The 19,492-nt window shown below is 44.9% G+C and overlaps 1 long non-coding RNA gene and 1 pseudogene across 2 annotated transcripts; both read right to left on the reverse strand.

Moving 5' to 3' along the window:
- Nucleotides 1-4,891: 4,891 nt before the first annotated feature.
- On the reverse strand, nt 4,892-18,958 carry LOC309356393. Its single transcript, XR_014162755.1, has 3 exons — nt 18,833-18,958; nt 17,544-17,736; nt 4,892-4,977 (listed from the first exon to the last, which is right to left on the reverse strand). It is a non-coding gene; the product is annotated as an uncharacterized lncRNA (long non-coding RNA).
- On the reverse strand, nt 13,240-13,567 carry LOC309356415 (large ribosomal subunit protein eL39 pseudogene; annotated as a pseudogene). The gene has a single exon. The product of its transcript is annotated as a large ribosomal subunit protein eL39 pseudogene (transcript).
- Nucleotides 18,959-19,492: the final 534 nt, after the last annotated feature.

Here is a 19,492-nt window from a genome sequence, read left to right on the forward strand (position 1 = left end):
AATCTTTAGTACCCCTTACTCACGGGTAAATTGCAGCCAATTCCGATGATTTTCAAGAAGAAAGGTCGACGCTCATCAGCAACAGCAGCGCGGCTTCACTTCCGCGAAAAGAGCGATGAACTCACAGCGCCGCTCCCCCTTTCACGTTCCGGAGCCTCTTACGAGGTCCCTTCCTCGTTTCTGGGGGGGCTTCTGGCACCCGCCGAGTCCCACGGCCGCAGGCTCGCTCTGCCTACGGTTTGTCTTAATGGGTCTCCGCTTTGCCGCAGCGGACGACCCTTTTTCGCGGAGCCCCTCTTCACACGGTAAAGAGGACCGCCATTGCCGTTTTGCGCCGCCTCCGGATTTGGATTTGATTGACATATGGAGGATCAAGAACCCTCTAGGGAAGGAAGGAACTTTCTTTTCTGAGGCCCACATGACATGGACGCGAATCGACCAAATATGGATAACTAGAGGGCTGGCACCTAAGACCAGAAAAGTGGAAATCTGCCCAAAAACCTGCTCCGACCACAACGCTTTGAGAATGGAACTGAGATTAAATACAACCGGATCTTTCAGATGGAGAATGAATGACGCTTTGTTAAGAGATCAGGAAATTGTTAAGAAGGCCCAAAAAGTTTTAAAGGACTATTTTGAAATAAACTTAAAGACAAATGTGGAAAAAAGAACAATCTGGGACGCAAGTAAAGCAGTTATGAGAGGGTTTCTAATACAGCAGAACACAATTAAAAAAAGGCTCTGGAATGAAAAGAAGGAGAAGATTTTGGAGAAAATAAGAGAAGGAGAGAAAAAACTGAGATCCAGGCCTAAATCAAAGGAAGTATTGAGAGAAGTGAAGTTTTTCCAGGCACAATATTCGAAACTGATAAATCAAGAGGTGGAATGGAAAATTAAACAAATGAAACAAAGATCCTTTGAATCTGCTAATAAGTGCGGGAAGTTGTTGGCTTGGCAGTTGAAAAAGAGACAAAAGCTTAATACAGTTACAAATCTAGAGATTGAAGGGAGAATGGTTCAGAAACCCGAGGAAATTAGAAAGTGTTTCCAGAGATATTTCAAAGAACTTTATTCACAAAGGCCACAAAAAGGCTCGGAGGTGGACCAATTTGTCACAACTAATGGATTACAAAAAATACCCCAGGAAATGAGAGCAACCCTGAACTGTAATATTACAATCCAAGAAATTGAATGCGCCATTCAGAACCTCCAACTGGGCAAGTCTCCGGGACCTGATGGACTTACTTCCAAATATTATAAGGCATTGAAGGATTTATTGATACAACCATTGTTGGAAGTTTGCAACCAGATTATGGAGGGGAGGAAGGCACCGGAAACGTGGAAAGAAGCTTTCATCACGTTGATACCAAAATCAGAAACTGAAAAAACTCAACTTAAAAACTACCGTCCTATCTCACTCCTAAATGTGGATTACAAAATCTTTGCAGACATTCTGGCAAGCAGGTTTAAGAAAGTATTAAATGAAGTGATTCATAAGGACCAAGCAGGCTTTCTCCCTGGCAGACATTTATTTGATAACACAAGAAACATCATTGACATTTTGGAATTTTTACAGATTAACTCAAATACAAGAGCGGTGTTGATCTTTATTGATGCGGAGAAAGCCTTTGACAACATTTCATGGATGTTTATGAAGAAAAATTTGGAAAGGATGGGAGTAGGGCGGGGGTTTGAAAATGGAATAGAAGCAATTTATTCAGAACAAAAAGCTAAATTGATAGTAAACAACGTGGTGACAGAGGAGTTCAAAATTGAAAAAGGGACACGACAGGGGTGCCCTCTATCTCCTCTGTTGTTTATTTCAGTCCTGGAGGTGCTATTGAACATGATTAGAAATGACCGGTTGACACAGGGAATTGTGGTCGGAGAGAAACAATATAAACTGAAAGCTTTTGCAGATGACTTGGTATTAACATTACAGGAGCCAGCCTCTAGTACTAAAAGAGCGTTAGAATTAATTTCTGACTTTGGTCGGGTGGCGGGATTCAAGCTGAATAAACAAAAAACTAAAGTTTTAGCAAAAAATTTGACAACTATTGAAATAGAGGAGCTCAGAAAAGAAACAGGACTAAATGTGGTTAAAAAAGTAAAGTACTTAGGGGTGCACCTGACCTCCAAAAATTTGAATTTGTTTAAGGACAATTATGAGAAATGTTGGTCAGAGATCAAAAGAGACTTGGAAACATGGTCAAGACTGAAACTTTCCTTGTTGGGCAGAATAGCTGCTATAAAGATGAATGTTTTGCCGAAAATGCTATTTTTGTTTCAGGCCCTCCAGATCGTGGATAAGGTGGAATGTTTTGGAAAATGGCATAGGGATATATCTAAATTTGTCTGGCAGGGCAAAAAGCCCCGAATAAAGTTTAAAATACTAACAGATGCGAAAGAAAGAGGGGGGTTTGCCCTGCCGGACTTGAAGTTATATTATGAATCTGCAGCCCTCTGCTGGTTGAAGGATTGGATTTTGTTGGAGAACACCGATGTCCTCGACCTGGAGGGATTTGATAATGCTTTTGGGTGGCATGCATATTTGTGGTACGACAAGGTTAAAATTCATAAATCGTTCAAAAACCATATTGTCAGAAGGGCAATTTTTATGGTCTGGTCAAAATATAAAGACTTATTGGAGAGTAAAACTCCGAGGTGGCTCTCACCGATGGAGGCCAAAGCACGTAAAAGACTCAATATGGAGGCCCATTGGCCTAAATATTGGGAAATAATTGAAAAAATTGGAGATAAATGGAGGTTGCAGAGTATGGAAAAGTTAAAAAACAAGGTGCGAGATTGGTTGCATTATGCTCAAATCCAGGAAGTTTTTAAAGCGGACAAAAAAGTGGGTTTCCAGGAGGAAAAATCGAAACTAGAGACAGAGTTGCTTGAGCCAAAATCTAAGTTAATTTCGAGAATGTACAACTTGCTGCTTAAATGGAATACACAGGATGAGATTGTTAAATCCTCCATGATAAAGTGGGCGCAGGACTTGGGGCACAACATTATGTTTGAAGACTGGGAAAGGTTATGGAACACCGGAATGAAATTCACGGCATGTAGTGCCTTGAAGGAAAATATTATGAAAATGACATACCGGTGGTACATGACCCCAGTCAAGCTTGCAAAGATATATCACCTGTCTGATAATAAATGTTGGAAATGTAAAGAGGAGGAAGGGACATTTCTACACCTCTGGTGGACCTGCCCGAAGGTGAAGGCCTTCTGGGAGATGATACATAATGAACTAAAAAAGGTGCTTAGACTCACCTTACCCAAGAAACCGGAGGCCTTCCTCCTGGGCATGGTAGACCAGAGGGTGGCTAAGAAAGATAGAACTTTCTTTATGTACGCTACTACAGCAGCAAGGATCTTGATGGCAAAGCACTGGAAGACACAAAATCTACCCACACTGGAAGAATGGCAGACGCAGCTGATGGACTATATGGAACTGGCTGAAATGACTGGCAGAATTCGAGACTCGGGAGAAGAAGAAACGGAGGAAGTTTGGGAAAAATTTAAGGACTATTTGAAAAAGCATTATAAGTTGTATGAATGTTAAAAAATGCCTCTCTCTAGGAAATTATAGCTTCAGTATCGGTAAATCTTTGAATTGGTAAATAAGGCACAACAAGACAGAAGTGGTGTAATGAAATAATTTTATTGTGTTGAAACTAAAAATTAATGGATTCGGATTGAAATGTTTAGAGACCAGATATCACGATAAAATGGAAGATATATTATTATGTTTTAAAATAAGTCAACAAATTGCTGAGGTTTTGGTTTTACAGAGAATGCAGTGTCCGGAAGATGGGGGGAGTCCACTAGATTTAGGGAAACATGTATTTGGAATTTGAATTTTGTATATTATAAACCTAATAAAAATTATATATAAAAAAAAATGAAATGGAGAATGCCTGGATGTGTATTGCTAACTTTCAGGATTTTCCATGGCAGCTCTCTGAGCTTTAACCAAGTTCATGATTAACTGAGAATGTTCTCTGCTCTGACACATGAGTGTTTAACCTTAGATCACATGAGTAAGGCATTCAGTTGCAAATCACCAACCTTAAGGGAGTTGTCAGTCTTTCTCTGATGCCACAGAGACAACAAAGGATGTGATAATGGCTCTCCAGGAGCTGCATAGCCTTAGGCAGGATGGAATGGGAAAGAGACACAGATTTATTTCTGTGGATGGAGGCTGGAATGGGAAAGAGACACAGCCTGGAATGGGAAAGAGACACAGATTTATTTCTGGAAGAAGTAAAGTTTTTTCTTATAAGATGCTGAGTCTGTGCTGGACATGCACAAAATATTGTATGCAACTATTTTTTATGTATCACTATGGATTTTGTTCTGTTTCCAAGGAAGTTCTGCAAGTAAAGTTTTGAACAATACTTATGGGTCTGGACAATGTTTTATTCCAAAAGGAGTCCGTTTTTATGCATCCAGTTGCTTCAAGCTGCACATTATTAATATCTGCAGTACTCTCTCATGACATCTCTAGATGCTAAAATAAATCCTTATTTTTAATCTGTTAGCAACTTCTGAAAAGCGGCTTGAGTTCCAAAGCCTTTTGGTTGCCTGAGCACTGCAAGTGATAAGCTGGAAGACCCAGCTTCCAAGCTCCTAAGGATGTCTCTGTTTGTCTTAGAAGAATTTGTCTTGTGCTTTGAAAAGTCCATGCAAGCCGTGGGGCACATCATCACACATTGTGGTTAAGGATCCCAAAAGCGAATCAAGCATTGCAAGAAGGACCCTTTCCTTCCTTTTAATTTTTTTTTAAATAAAGAAATGGGGAAGGAGCTTGTGCTGGCTCTGTCTTCTTCATCTTGCCCCCTCCTGAATGCAAGGAAGTGAAGAGGTCCTCATGGTGCAATTCAGGAGGAGAAAGTAGCATGTGGTGGATTGAGGGAGCCCTCAGCCTCTGCGCTCCAATATAATTGCAAGGTGCAGGAATGCCCGTGGCTGGCAAAAGACCAAGCAGAAAATGATCTCTGTGCTGCAGGCTATGTGTGTGTACACTGTGTGTGTGTGTGCATCAGTTTTTAAGTCATAATAGTGGAAAATCAATACTACCACTGCTGGAAGATCTTTCCCTTAAAAAACAAATGAACAGATTTGTGTGCAATGATTTGTGTCTGTGGCCAAATCCTAAATAACATGCTCAAAAATCAAATACGAGTGACCTGTCTGCCTGCCTTTTCCTGAACCAGAGCATAAACCCTAATTGTGGTGAGACTGAGCAGATTTCTCCTCCGCTGGTTTGTGTTCTCTTGAGTTCACCCACAGTGTAATTGGGAAGCAAATACAGCAACAGCTGCATCTGGAGGGGCAGGAGCGCTGGCCCTGGGAATGGGCTCCGAGATAATAGGAGGAGACTCATTTCAACCAACACACGTCATTTACAGCTAATCAAAGAGTTGGCTTGAGCCCCAGCGACTCCTGCACTAGAATTAAAGGTAAAGGTAAAGGTACCCCTGCCCGTACGGGCCAGTCTTGCCAGACTCTGGGGTTGTGCGCCCATCTCACTCAAGAGGCCAGGGGCCAGCGCTGTCTGGAGACACTTCCGGGTCACGTGGCCAGCGTGACAAAGCTGCATCTGGCGAGCCAGAGCCGCACACGGAAACGCCGTTTACCTTCCCGCTGGTAAGCGGTCCCTATTTATCTACTTGCACCCGGAGGTGCTTTCGAACTGCTAGGTTGGCAGGCGCTGGGACCGAGCAGCGGGAGCGCACCCCGCCGCAGGGATTCGAACCGCCGACCTTTCGATCGGCAAGTCCTAGGCGCTGAGGCTTTAACCCACAGTGCCACCTGGAATTAATCTTCAGTAAATTGTCACCCCATTGAAGATTCCAAGAGGCATTTTATGATTACAAGGAGTCAAGAGCCCAAGGAAAAGGGGTTTTCATTCTTGATGATGGAACCTTGGGAAGGCTTTTTTGCAGTCTTGCGAAAAAACCTGAATGTGGCATTCCACTTAGAGAGAAATGAATGACAAGCGGCATCACATCTTGTTTTCAAATGCTGTATGCAGAGCCACACAGGTGGCATTGCATGGCCAAGTCCCCCTTTAGATGTTAGCAAATGGAGAGGTTCACCAAGGCAAAAGGCACCCAGAGGACAGCAGAGCTGGAGGCTGCCCCATTTTATCCCCATAATAACAACCCTGCAAAGGAGGTCAGCCTGTTCACTCACTGAGCTTCATATTCAGTCAGTCATTCATGGACATATTTGTGCCCTGCCTTTTAGAAATAATGTGCATTTGCCTGTGCCTGCCTTTGCGTCTCTTTTGGAAGGCATCTTTCCATGGCAAACACCTTGCACTGGAAATCTGGCTTGTGCAGCTGGAGCAGAGAATGTTAGGCAACACAGCAAAACATCAGGTTTAAAACACTTTGCAAAGAATCCCCTCCAAAAGAAATCAACCCATGGACCCCTACTTTTGAATTTTTTGATATCTCTATGGTAGTTTTCATTATGTGAATGGTGCCATGGGTGGGTTGGGAACCACTGTCTTATAACATGGGCATGACAAGGAAGTTCTCTCGCATTAGTAACTTTGACCCCTCACTGTCCCTAACAGTGCAGGGTACAAGCTAGTCTCTCTGTGGCACTAGGTCATGTAGCTTGGAACAGCTTGTATCACTCCCAGGAGGAAACTGTCCAAAGAACTGCTGCCTTGTGCGTGCTGCAAACCAGGGAATCTTAACTGCATTTCTGTGATAAAATAAGCCTTAGTAAACCATATACACAGAATTTTAAAAGTGTATGACATTTGCACGCAGTCTTATGAGTAGTGCAGATTTCTTAGGGTGGATACCAAAGAGATATTTCTTTAAAAATATCTCCTTCTTCCACTCTAAAACAATAATCAATTACCCTTATCCACCTGCACCATCTCATCTAAGTTCATTTTCAAGATGAAGTTTCTTCGTTGGATGGTGGCTGTCCAATTCTCTCTCTGTCCATCATGGACTACTTTAGAGCTGTTCCTAGATTGACAGCCTGAGAGTGAATCAATAATAATTATCAGGCTGCAACCGCTGTGAGCAGAATAATCCTGCCATGGGATAGTAAGACTGAGCACCACGACCACACTGGCCCACGGTTGCAGCTACCACACTCCATGTGTGCATTTCAGGGTCTCTGCCCAGCCCAGTTCCTGAAATCAGGTGATTAGTAGGAGGTGCACCCACTCCTCTGTCTGTCTGTCCATCCACCCCCCCCAACAAAAACCTTTTAAATGGCGTGCCACTTTGGGTGATGGATGACAGATGGCATGCAGGCAGTGTTTCATTATATAAAAAGCTCTCTGCTGGTTGACACCAAATAAATCAGTGGGACAGAGAAGCAGATAATCACAATGGAGAAGGCTTTGCCTTGGTTTTTTTTGCCTTCTGTGATGAAATGTGGGAGGGCAAAGGGGTCTTGTAGCCTGAAATGTGGCCTGGCTGTCCTTGTGTTTGCAACAGCAGCCCTCCAGCTCCAGATTTGGCTGTTGTTCTCTGCTCTACTCCTGGATTGGGCTAGAAGAAGAGTCCAGTGTGGTGTAGTGGTTAAGAGCAGCGAACTTATAATCTGGTTAAACGGGTTTGATTCCCCGCTCCTCCACATGCAGCTGTGACCTTGGGCTAGTCATACTTCTTTGAAGTCTCTCAGCCCCACTCACCTCACAGAGTGTTTGTTGTGGGGGAGGAAGGGAAAATGAGAATGTTAGCCACTTTGAGACTCCTTAGGGTAGTGATAAAGCGGGATATCAAATCCAAACTCTTCTTCCAGCAGCTGGATCTCACCAAAGGGGGCCCATCTAATTCAGCAGCCCCATTCCTCACCATGGCCTACCAGAAGCCCGTTCTAGGAAGCCCAGAGGTAGGTCATGCAGGTGACAGCCCCTTCTTGCTGTTGCTCCCCAGCAACTGGTCTTCAGAGGGTTGCTGCTGGTCCTGGTCCTGGAGGTAGAGCAACATTATAGTGACTCCTAGCCAATGATGGCCTTATTTGCCATAACTCTATCTAATCCCCCTTTAAAGTCATCTAAGGCTGCAACCCTTTACAGTGGTACCTTGGTTTACGAACTTAATACGTTCCGGAAATCCGTTCTTAAACCATTCTTAAACTGAGGCGCGCTTTCCCTAATGAGGCCTCCCACTGCTGGTGCTCTTCCACCATTCAGCTTCCATTCTTAGACCAAAGTAAAGTTCGCAAACCGGGACACTATTTCCGGTTTTGCAGAGTTTGTAAACCAAATAGTTCGTAAACAGGGATGTTCTTAAACCGAGGTACCACTGTACCTACATACCTAGACGTAAGTAGACATGCTAAGATTTCATTGTAGGTTGATGGTCAAAGCCACATATTGCAGTAGCAAATTCAATAGTCAAGCTAGGCACTGTGTAAATATCTACTTTCTTTTGTCTTTCCTGAATCTTTCAAAAGTCAGCTTCACTAGAACTTCAGTTCTAGTGTCATATCACACACACACACACACACACACACACATCTCCCCAGCATGGAATCTATCTATCTTTTTTGTAGCTGCTGCACACTGGGTTCACATTTCTATTGCAATCCCACAGTTTCATTCCTGGGCAGTCAGTGCCTAACCAGCCCTCATGAGACTATATGTGGAATTAAGAATTTTTGCCCCAACATGCATAACATTAAACTTGTTTACACTGAGCACTTATCCATATTTAGCTTTTGCCCCACTCTTTCCAGACACAGGTCTGCACTTTGAAGCTCCTTGTCTGAGCAGTTCTTCTTTTTTGCCCTGGAGCTTTCCCCACAAAAACCTGATCTTTGGTGTTCAGTCGGAGCAAACATCAATTCAGGTGTTTGGACACAGACCTTCAAATTGTGGACCATGCCTGGAAAGAGCAGAGGAAAGTTAAGTGTAGATAAGTCCTGAACTGTATTTGTGATTATGCCACCACTCACCCAGTTTGGAGAGTTCCTATTGTAATTTAACCACCTTAAACCATTTGGAATCACCAGCAACCCTGGCAGCCTCATTGCTCCCTTCTAATTCTAGATTATTTATGAAGAACTTAAAAAGCACAGGTCCCAATACTGATCCTTGGCGGTCTTCACTTTCTACATCCCTTGATTGTTTATTTATTTCTAATTTCTGCTCTTTAACCAGTAACTGTTCCATAGGAGGACCTTCCCTCTTATTTCATGACTGCTTAGCTTACTAAGTAGGTGAGCTACTTTGTCGAAAGCTTTTCAAGAGACTAAGTACACAGTATCAACTGGATCACCCCTACCCATATGCTTATTGGAACTCTCAAAGAACTCTCAAAGGTTAGGCAGACAGAGCATACCTTTGCAGAAGCCATATTGATTCTTCTTCAGCAACTCTGATCCTTTCCTAGGTTTGATAATTTTATCTTTAATGGTGCTTTCCACCAGTCTCTCTCTCCCCCCCCCCCAGTCTGTTTCATCAACTGCAGCCTCTCAGAATACTAAGGGGCAATGAGGCCTTTGCAGGACTGGAGCGGAGCCTCAGGCATGATCATGCTGATGCCCTAAGAATGTTGCCATTCCACAGCGAGACAAGAGTCTCAACAAGATTACCTGCTCTATCCACTGAAAACTCCCCCAGAGCAGTCAGGAATCTATCAGATATTGACCTTCACAGCACTCTATCTAAGAAAGCTTTGGGCACCCATTTCCCAAGGAGAGGTGCTCAGGAAACCCCGTGCAAGAGATGGCCAGTAAAGGCCACTTTATCTCTACTCTGACAAGGTTCAGGAAATCTGGATTGCTTCCTGCAAAAAGGACTAACCTATTAGGAGGAGGAGTGAAGCCATATGAGATTCTAGGGCTTGAAAGCGCTTACAACAGATCATCACTTTCATTTGAAGTCAAATCAAACTTTCTTGCTGGTAGCTTTTATTCCCCTGCCCCCTGGAGCACCACATATTTTCCTGAATTCTTAAAGGAAACTATCTACTGCTGTTGAACAGGCATCCTGTTTGGAGAGGGGGTGAAATGAAATGGGAGCAGGCAAAAGCCCAACAAGAGCACTGAGTGGATTAAAAGCGAGAATGATGGTCGGGAAGGGGCAGCGACAGAATCCATCACACACGGTTGGGCTCCATGTCATGTTGGAGAAAGAAAAATCACCCTGTTTACATTGAGATCAATCACAGCTTTTGCTCTTCTGCACAGCAGGCACATTCAGGCCTCCCTCCCCCCAACCCCATTATTACCAAAGTACTTGGAAACATTTCTTGTTGTTCTGGTATTAATAAACCTCGTCTGATTGCATCACTTGGACAACAGCTGAGTGGGCTATGTCCCAAAATATGGTGTATAAATAATTTCATGAATACACATTCTGCTGTTAAAAGCTGACACTAATTTCACAACTTCTTCTTTTTAAAAGCTCCACTAGTCTAAGGGGAGAGGAGAGATTTGACCAAAATCAGAGGAAGGCACCATGAAGCTTCTCAGGTCAAAACAGGGACCAGGATTCATAATCATAGCTGTCCACCTTCCCTTTTTTGCGGGAAATTCCCTTATTCCAGCGCCATTCCCCGCTGCTATCCTGGATTGTTAGGTATCCCGTAGACTGTCCCCGGGACAGGTGAGGCTGCTGATCCCTTGTTTTCAAGGCTGCTGATCCCTTGTTTTCAAATCTGAAAGTTGACAGCTATGTGCATAATCCTAACTTCTAGTGATTCAGCTTCAAACTCAGTTGGTGGAGCATGAGACTCTTAATCTCAAGATCATGGGTTCAAGCCCCACGTTGGGCAAAAGATTCCTGCATTGCAGGGGGTTGGACTAGATGCTCCTCGTGGTCCCTTCCAACTCGACAATTCTATGATTCTGATTTATGAAACAAAACAACACAAATACCCCAACCCCAGACAAGCTCCTTTGTGGCTCACCTGGAGCTGTCTGTGGTGCTGCAACTGCAATGCCCACCTTCTCTCATGGAGCTGTCCGTGGTGCTGCAACTGCAGTGCCCACCTTCTCTCGTGGAGCTGTCCGTGGTGCTGCAACTGCAATGCCCACCTTGTCTCATGGGCTGTGATGGGTCAGAACAAGACCTCCAAGTCTCTGGGGAGAACCAGGTGCCCATCTAATGCCCACAGGACTGGGAGGAGCCTTTCAGGCAGAACCAGGCAGGCAGCAGCAGAAATTTGTAGCAGCAATATAGTTCAGCATCAGATGCAGCCACCCCACAACATGCTGATCACAGTCTTTAATAGTTCAGCTGCAACACTGTTTCTTCAGGATTTGGAGTGTTCAGTGTAGGGTACAAACTTAATTGTGAAAGAGTTGGTTGACATGGGGTTGGGGGCTTCATCTTAGCGACCCATTGGAGTAGAGGCATAGTACCTCTCACCCCTGCCCCCAAGTAGCCACTCCTCTCCACCAAGCTGACTTTGCCTTAATGGAGCTGAATTGTTTTGTGTGGTGGTTGAATCACACTGGAAAAGGGAGAAATCCTCAGATCACTTACTGGAGAGCACAGAAATACCTCCAGCTGCACAACAGGAAGCGACTCCCTTGCTGGGGGATACACCTCATTAGCACTTATGGATTTATTTGGGATGCAAACTATGGCCACCCACATAGTTGCTTCCTGTCATTTATTAATACCTCATTCAGGGAGGGAAGGATGCCCAAAGTCTCCCCCCGCAATTGTGTGGCTCCTGCACCACGAACCTTCTCTCCTGGATGTGGATTCCTTGACCAGTACAACCGCTCTTTTCCTGCAGGAACAGTTTGGGAGGAAGCCACTATTATTCACTCCATTTGCTCCTAAAGAAAAGGACTGAAGCTGGTCCATTTGGAGAATATCAGCATTCATTCAAAAAGTTCTGGGATTAAAAGATGCTGAAATGCTGTTGCTGCTGCTGCTGTGAAATTAGTTCGCTGTCTAGGATGGCAAGGTTAATGTTGCTGCTGTTGCTAGGATATGCCAGAATATCATTGCTGATCTTGATGGTTCGAATTGGTGCCTTAATTTCCCAGTGGCCTGAGCTGCTTGTGACTTCAGCCTCATTTCAGTTAATCACACTGTCATTCTGGCTGCAGGTTGCCTTTTGACATCTCCATCATCTCCATCAGCAAACTGAGCTGCTTCCATGGGCAGCTCCATCCTTCCATAGGTGGTCTTGCCTGCAGCAGTAAGAGACCCAGGATGCACCAGAATCCTAGAAGAAAAGCTTTTGGTTTTTTAAAGAAAATATTATTTAAAACATTTTTTTTCCAGTTCATTATATATCACCCCTCCAAAATTCTTTTACTATTTTACAGCTCCACCACATGTGGTAGAAGGTGCCCTCCTTGCCCTTACATTTCCAGCACGTATTTGAACTTGCTTTATACATTTTAGTTAATTTAAAGGTAAAGGGACCCCTGACCATTAGGTCCAGTCGTGACCGACTCTGGGGTTGCAGTGCTCATCTCGCTTTATTGGCCAAGGGAGCCGGCATACAGCTTCCGGGTCATGTGGCCAGCATGACTAAGCCGCTTCTGGCGAACCAGAGCAGCACACGGAAACACCGTTTACCTTCCTGCTGGAGCAGTACCTATTTATCTACTTGCACTTTTCATGCTTTCGAACTGCTAGGTTGGCAGGAGCAGGGACCGAGCAACAGGAGCTCACCCTGTCGCGGGGATTCGAACCACCAACCTTCTGATCAGCAGGTCCTAGGCTCTGTGGTTTAACCCTTAGCTAATTTACTAGGGGTTAAATCACCAGCGATACATCATTTTTATATAATTTTCTTTCAAAGTACAGCATGCTGTAAACTTTAAATCCTAGTTCTATAACCTCTCCCATGCTGCTTGTGTTTTGGTTTCCTACCTCAATCCTACCAGATGGGAAGGGCTGAAAACAGCAATTAATCAACCAATTAGCTATTTCTAAGGATGGACACTATCTCTTGAGTTTGCTGCATCAACAGAAGTATAGAAGTAATAGTCCTGCTGTATTCTGCCTTGGCCAGACCCCACTGTTTGGGAGACAGTGAAAGGATACAATGACCCCCTGGCAGTGACAACTTGCCATGCTATGCTTTTCAACAGTTGGCAAAAGTCATTTTAGCCAAGCTAATAGTTAATTAGCTAATTAATTAGCTGGTTTTTGACCTTCCCCCCCGAAGACTGGCTGCCTTTTGCTGTTTTTTATAGTTCCCCCCCTCCCATCATTCAGTTTTTTATTCATTAATATATGTAATAACAAATATTTCTACAAAGGCGGGAGAGACTGCACAGCACAAGACAGAATTCCAGCCCTGATAATCTGGCAGATTGGTAGGTAGAGACCATTCTGGAGCTCGAGAGTTTGATGCAAGATACAGGGTTGTGCCAGTAAGATTGGAGCTGCTTCTCCTTACAGTCTGAGCTTGGTCCTCCTCCAGTGTCTCCTTTTGGAGTTGTAGCTGATTTTATTGCCAGTTTTCATGCAGATTCATTGCGGGATGGGCCGGTTCTGCTTCTGCTTCTTAGCAAGAAACCGCTTGATCTTGAACGTCTTGTGGGAAGACATACTCGAGCTCCACCAACCGCTCACCACAATGGCAACAAACAAAAAGAGCTTTTTTTAATAGTTTTGATTGACATTTTGTTTTTTCTTTGAACTTCAAAATTGCTCTAATAAAATGCCAAGGTAAAAACAATAAACAGAGAGAGGGAGGACAAAGGGACCTTGTGGTGAAGACTTTCGGCAAGCAGACACAGAGCAGAGGGCCCATCACTCCTGCATGGTTTCCAAGGAGGGTGTGAAGCCCATCAGATTAGTGCCTTCCTTTCTCACACCCCTTCATCCCCCTCACTTTTGCTGTATGATTTACAACAGGAAGTGAGTGGCGTCATTAACCCCTGGGAACGTTGTGAAATGGCTCCTAAAGTAGGATGACACTTTCAAATAATTAGATAATCATTATTAATTCATTTGTATTCATTTTAACAACCGTGATTGCAATCTGCTAATGTGACATTAGCAGGACGCTAAAATGTGTGTCTAAAGGAATTCTGAAGACAGTGAAAGATTGTGGGACTGGCAGGAGTAGACTCAAAGATGGGCTTTATTACTGATGTATAAAAATTATAAATGGCTTAATATGAAAAGAAATATCTAAGCGGTTGACATAAAACCCTCACCATCAATACACAGTCATATAAAAATACAACAATCAAATAAAACCTATTAAAAGCTTAATAAAAACGGGGGCGTCTTGTTCGTGTTCTCAGGCATAATTAACTGCAACTGATTGCAGAGAACAGGGCACTGGATGCCTCAACAGAGAGTGTATCAACAGCAATATTCATGTTTTTCTAGGAAGGAAAAAGATGCAGGAAAGGGTTCCTTTCATTTGCCACACTTCCAGTACAGTTTTCCTAAGGAGAGCTCAGCTCAGTCATTGAAGCAAATGCAACAAGAAGAGCCCCACAGGAACTGAAGTTGTTGAAGCAGCTCCTTCCTTGTTCTCACTGGGATCATGGACTGCACCAGAAAGTTGAAAGAAAGGTTGGGGGGGGGAGAGAGAGAGAAAAGAAAGTTGAAAGGAAAAGTCAAGAGAGTCAAAGCACTCCATAATGCTTTGGAGCTGTTCAAAACCACAAGATTAGAAGCTCCGCTGAAATGTTTGCCACAGATCAAGAAAAGTACCACCAGGGCCAAGAGGATGCCTTCCTTTAAAACAATGTGTGGATGAAGAAAACAAAAAGGAACACAAACATTGGCAAATAGGTAACTGGAGAAGCACCGTGCTAGAAACATGAAGACCAACAAGAAGCTCTTCAGAGGCCTTAGTAACAAGAGACTGGCTAGGGAGGTGATTGGACTTTTAGATGACAGGGGAGGCAAAGGTTTGCTAAAGGGCATACAGGTGCTCAGAGGCCCATTTGGAGAAGATGCTTGTGGCCTTCTCAGAGGCTTTGAGAACTTGATGCTGGATAAGACAGACTTTAGTGGGCAAATTGTTCTTACATGGAAGGCTTGTTAGCCTTCTGTGTGATGGCCTATTCAGAGCCAGAATTTCACATTTTTTCCTGGAACTTTGGAACTGCTGTGAGGAACCTCTGCTGGCTGGAACCTTCATTTTGCTCCTTTGCAAGAGGATCTCTGCGCAGGAGCTTTATGTTGGTAGATTGGTCTAGATGGATGGGAGTTTATAGGTCACCCAAACTGTATTTTACATGCTCAGATTTTCACCATCCAAACCACAGGAGTTGATATCCCTACATGGTCTCAATGATTTTCATATTATACCTGTTATCAGTGACATTCCTACGGGGCAGAAACCCTCCTGCCCCAGCATTACATGATAAATGAGTAAGACACAAGCTGTGATTGTGCATTAAACAAAACGAATGTAGTTGGGCATCTGGTTGCCTTGCAAGCATTTTAATCCCAGAATTGTCCAAAAAGATAGAAGCCTGCTCTAGGAAGTCCTCCATGCCCTGCAGAGGACACTCTCTCTCCCTCTCTCTCTGTATTTGCCTCAGATGTCTCCCGTTAAATAGCACCCAGCCTATAAAGGTCTCATTGGAGACTGAAGCAACATTAACTCATTAAGTCAATAATTCATGGATTCTTTTATCTAAAGTGGCAACATCACACCATCAATTCGCAAAACAGCCACTTCTCCAAAGTGTGTGTGATGATAATAATGGATTTTCTAACAATACACTCTTGGAACAAGGTCACTGAGCACAGGCACAGGCGGACACAGTGGGGATCTGACCTGGGTTGGCAAAACAAGCTTTCTTATTGAACCTAATTATGAACTATCAAGATAATGGCCCCACACTAAACTGTTTCCTGGGGGATTATTTAGAAATGTGTCAGCCTTTTTAGGCTTAAATATCTGCTGTAAAGATAGAGCAGAAGATGGGAGTACAGGGCACATTACATCCTGACTACATCAGTGGAATTCCCAGATCTCACACACGGCCTCTCGAGCTTAACTTGCCAACAATGGAGTTAAGATATATTAAGGAAACCTTTCTTAATGCCTCATCATGAGTAGATAAGACTGGGAAACAAATTAACTGCTTGATCACAGGTACCTTCACCTCCCATCCATCCACTTCCAGCCCATCTCCCAGAACATCATCTTCTGTGGGCCAACACAGGAGCCGTTGCAACCACATTGGCAGGGTGGGCAAGACGAGGTCCAAGGGAGAGGTTGCCAGTGTGCTGGTACCTCTCCATCACTGTTCTTGGAGCAGGAGCAAGCAGAAGGGGGTGGATTGGGGCCACAAGGGCATTGTGATGCATTTATGGCCAGGACTGGGTGTAACAGTTATGAAGAGAGGAACCATGCAGATTGCCATGCATTCTGGAGGAGTCCTGCTTAGAAGAGAAATGAGGAGTTTGTGTCTGTGCTGGGTTGCATCTTTCTCAATGAGCTTTGAAAGGGTCTCCTCAGATGCATTTGCAGCAACACAGAATGGAATCCATAACATCTGCTTGGTGTTACCTGAAGGAATTATATGCATATATGCCTCCTCTGTTTGGGTGGGGTACTTCAATGGTTAAACCCACATGATCCTGCATGCACATTTACCTACACTCACCAGGAAGACTTAATCCCAGAAAACATTAGGAAGCATCAGGTTGTAAAGTTGCTACAAGCCAGTCAGGGTGCATTTACCTGAGAGCAAGCGCCACTGTGGCAGAACCCAAGAAGTGCAAAGGTGTTTGTTCATGTCCTTTGTTTTACTCTTGCCTAGTTTAGAGTTGGGATGCGGGTGGCGCTGTGTTCTAAACCACTGAGCCTAGGGCTTGCCGATTGGAAGGTTGGCAGTTCGAATCCCCGCGACAGGGTGAGTTCCCATTGTTCGGTCCCAGCTCCTGCCCACCTAGCACAGGGGTCAACAAACTTTTTCAGCAGGGGGCCAGTCCACTGTCCCTCAGACCTTGCGGGGGGCAGGACTATATTTTGAAAAAATAATAATGAATGAATTCCTATGCCCCACAAATAACCCAGAGATGCATTTTAAATAAAAGGACACATTCTACTCATGTAAAAACATGCTGATTCCTGGACCATCCACGGGCTGGATTTAGAAGGCGATTGGGCCGGATCTGGCCTCCGGCTTTAGTTTGCCTACCCATGACCTAGCAGTTCAAAAGCACATCAAGTGCAAGTAGATAAATAGGTACCACTCTGGTGGGAAGGTAAACGGCGTTTCTGTGCACTGCTCTAGTTCACCAGAAGTGGCTTAGTCATGCTGGCCACATGACCTGGAAGCTGTCTGCGGACAAACGCTGGCTCCTTGGCCTATGGAGCAAGATGAGTGCTGCAACCCCAGAGTCATCCGCGACTGGACCTAACGGTCAGGGGTACCTTTACCTTTAGTTTAGAGTCAAGTTTGAGCCTGTGCATCCCTTTTCCTGGGCAAGTCCTGGTCCACACCCCTTATTGACTTTCACAGATCTGACTTTCTGGGCTACAGTCTTAGTAGTACCCCTCCTTCCTTCCTTCCCCTCCTTTCTCCCCTGGTGCCCCCTGTGCTTTGAAGGGAAGGTCCTCCCATGGCAGAGTTCTCCTCCAGCTTACTTGGCCTGGCTCCAGAAGGCTGTCTGGCTGCCATTTGCCCTGCGGCGGTCTCCTCCTCCACTCCAGCCGACCCTGCAGAGTGCTTGAGTGGTGCCCTCCGCCTGTGTGTTCACCTTCCTTCGCTTGGCCTGCCACACAATGTCACATTCCAGGTTTCCACATGAGAGCACAATGTGCATCCAAAACTTTAGACCTGGAAGCAAAGAGAGAGGAGAGCTGCCTCTTGACAACGATATGAGGGCGTTTGTTTACTCCTTAGAGCTGCTGATTCCACTCTGGATCTCAGAAACAGCTTCTGTCATGAGGACACTTTCATTTACTGGTCCTTTCTCTGAAAGTTTGCAGACAATGACAATTCTCTCACATTTTACCACTGACAGGTGTGTGATGTGTTTTAAGAATTTTGTCACAAATTGCTCCTGCAATTTGTGATGATAGAAAGAGCCCAATGACCACATTCTCCGCTCATGGAAGTGAGTTAACCACAATCATGTAGAGACCTGGACACAAACTGCAAGCAGAACTTTCTGAAACTGTGGATGGCATAGGATTCACTTCCACTGTTTGGAGTCCAGTAACAGAGACCATGGGGACGCGGGTGGCGCTGTGGTGTGAACCACTGAGCCTTGGGCTTGCCGATTGGAAGGTCGGCGGTTCGAATCCCCCCGATGGGGTGAGCTCCCATTGCTTAGTCCCTGCTCCTGCCAACCTAGCAGTTCGAAAGCACTTCAAGTGCAAGTAGATAAATAGGTACTGCTGCGGCAGGAAGGTAAACGGAGTTTCCGTGCACTGCTCTGGTTTCACCAGAAGCGGCTTAGTCATGCTGGCCACATGACCTGGAAAAACTGTCTGTGGACAAACATCGGCTCCCTCAGCCAGTAAAGTGAGATGAGCGCTGCAACCCCAGAGTCGTTCACGACTGGACTTAACTGTCAGGGGTCTGTGAGCCAACCCCTCTGCAAGAGTTGGCTGACTGGGGGCAGATTCACATATCCAGTTACCAGCACTGTACTTCTGCAATTGAAATTCCCCTATTCCCCCTCAGCTCACAGTCCATTCAGCAGCCACGCAGCCATCTGCCCACCACCTACAACATTTGCAGAGGACTGTGGGCAACCCACTGCTGATCTCTATATTCTGACTACAGCAGGTGAAAGAGGCAAACATCTGGTGGCAGAAAGAGAGTGTGACCAGCACCAGCAGTTATGCAGAGGTTGGGGACACAGGGACCTTCTACATCCTGCCCTCTCAACCCCATCCACAGAGTCTATGTTCCAAGTTCACATTACCTTTTAAAGCATTCCCTTATTTGGGAAAGGAGATATTGAGTGCCTTTCAAGATGTGCCAGTGACACCGGGTTGCCCCCCAATATTTGGGGGGGCTGGCCCGCCCACATCACATGTGTGTGTGTGTGTGATGTCATGTGTGCATTGGGTGATGTCACACATGTTTCCCAATGCCGCATAGGCTAGTGAAGCATCTCTCAAGGCTGGTGTGACCTCACACCATGCATTCCAGTTCCTGCGGCATCTCCTGACACCATGCAGGCAGGTGCAGCCTTCTACGATGTTATGCCGGGCCCCCTCAATATGGGGGGTGGCCCTAGGCCTCTGTCAAACAAATCTTGAGAGGGCAGAAGACACCTTTGCCCCCTAGAGTTGGTGCGCCTGGGATCTGTTCACTGGTCTGGTCCTGCTAGCTAGGATAATGGGAGTTCATTCCAACAACAGCTAGAGACCCAAGTTTGAGAAACACTGGTTTACATGCTGCAATATGGTGGTCTAGAAAAAAAAAGATAGGTCTGGGGGTGGGAAGCCCTGACTGATTTGCAGACACAAACAATGGGGAGCGATCCTTTGAAATGCAAACTCCTCCAAACTTTGTGATACAGTTCTCCAACCCAAAGCTGTGTGCAAAAGGACATATATTAGTGGAAACTGTGTGCAAA

This window comes from Podarcis melisellensis, assembly GCF_964234715.1.
Source record: "Podarcis melisellensis genome assembly, chromosome: 14".
NCBI classification, from domain to species: Eukaryota; Metazoa; Chordata; class Lepidosauria; order Squamata; family Lacertidae; genus Podarcis; species Podarcis melisellensis.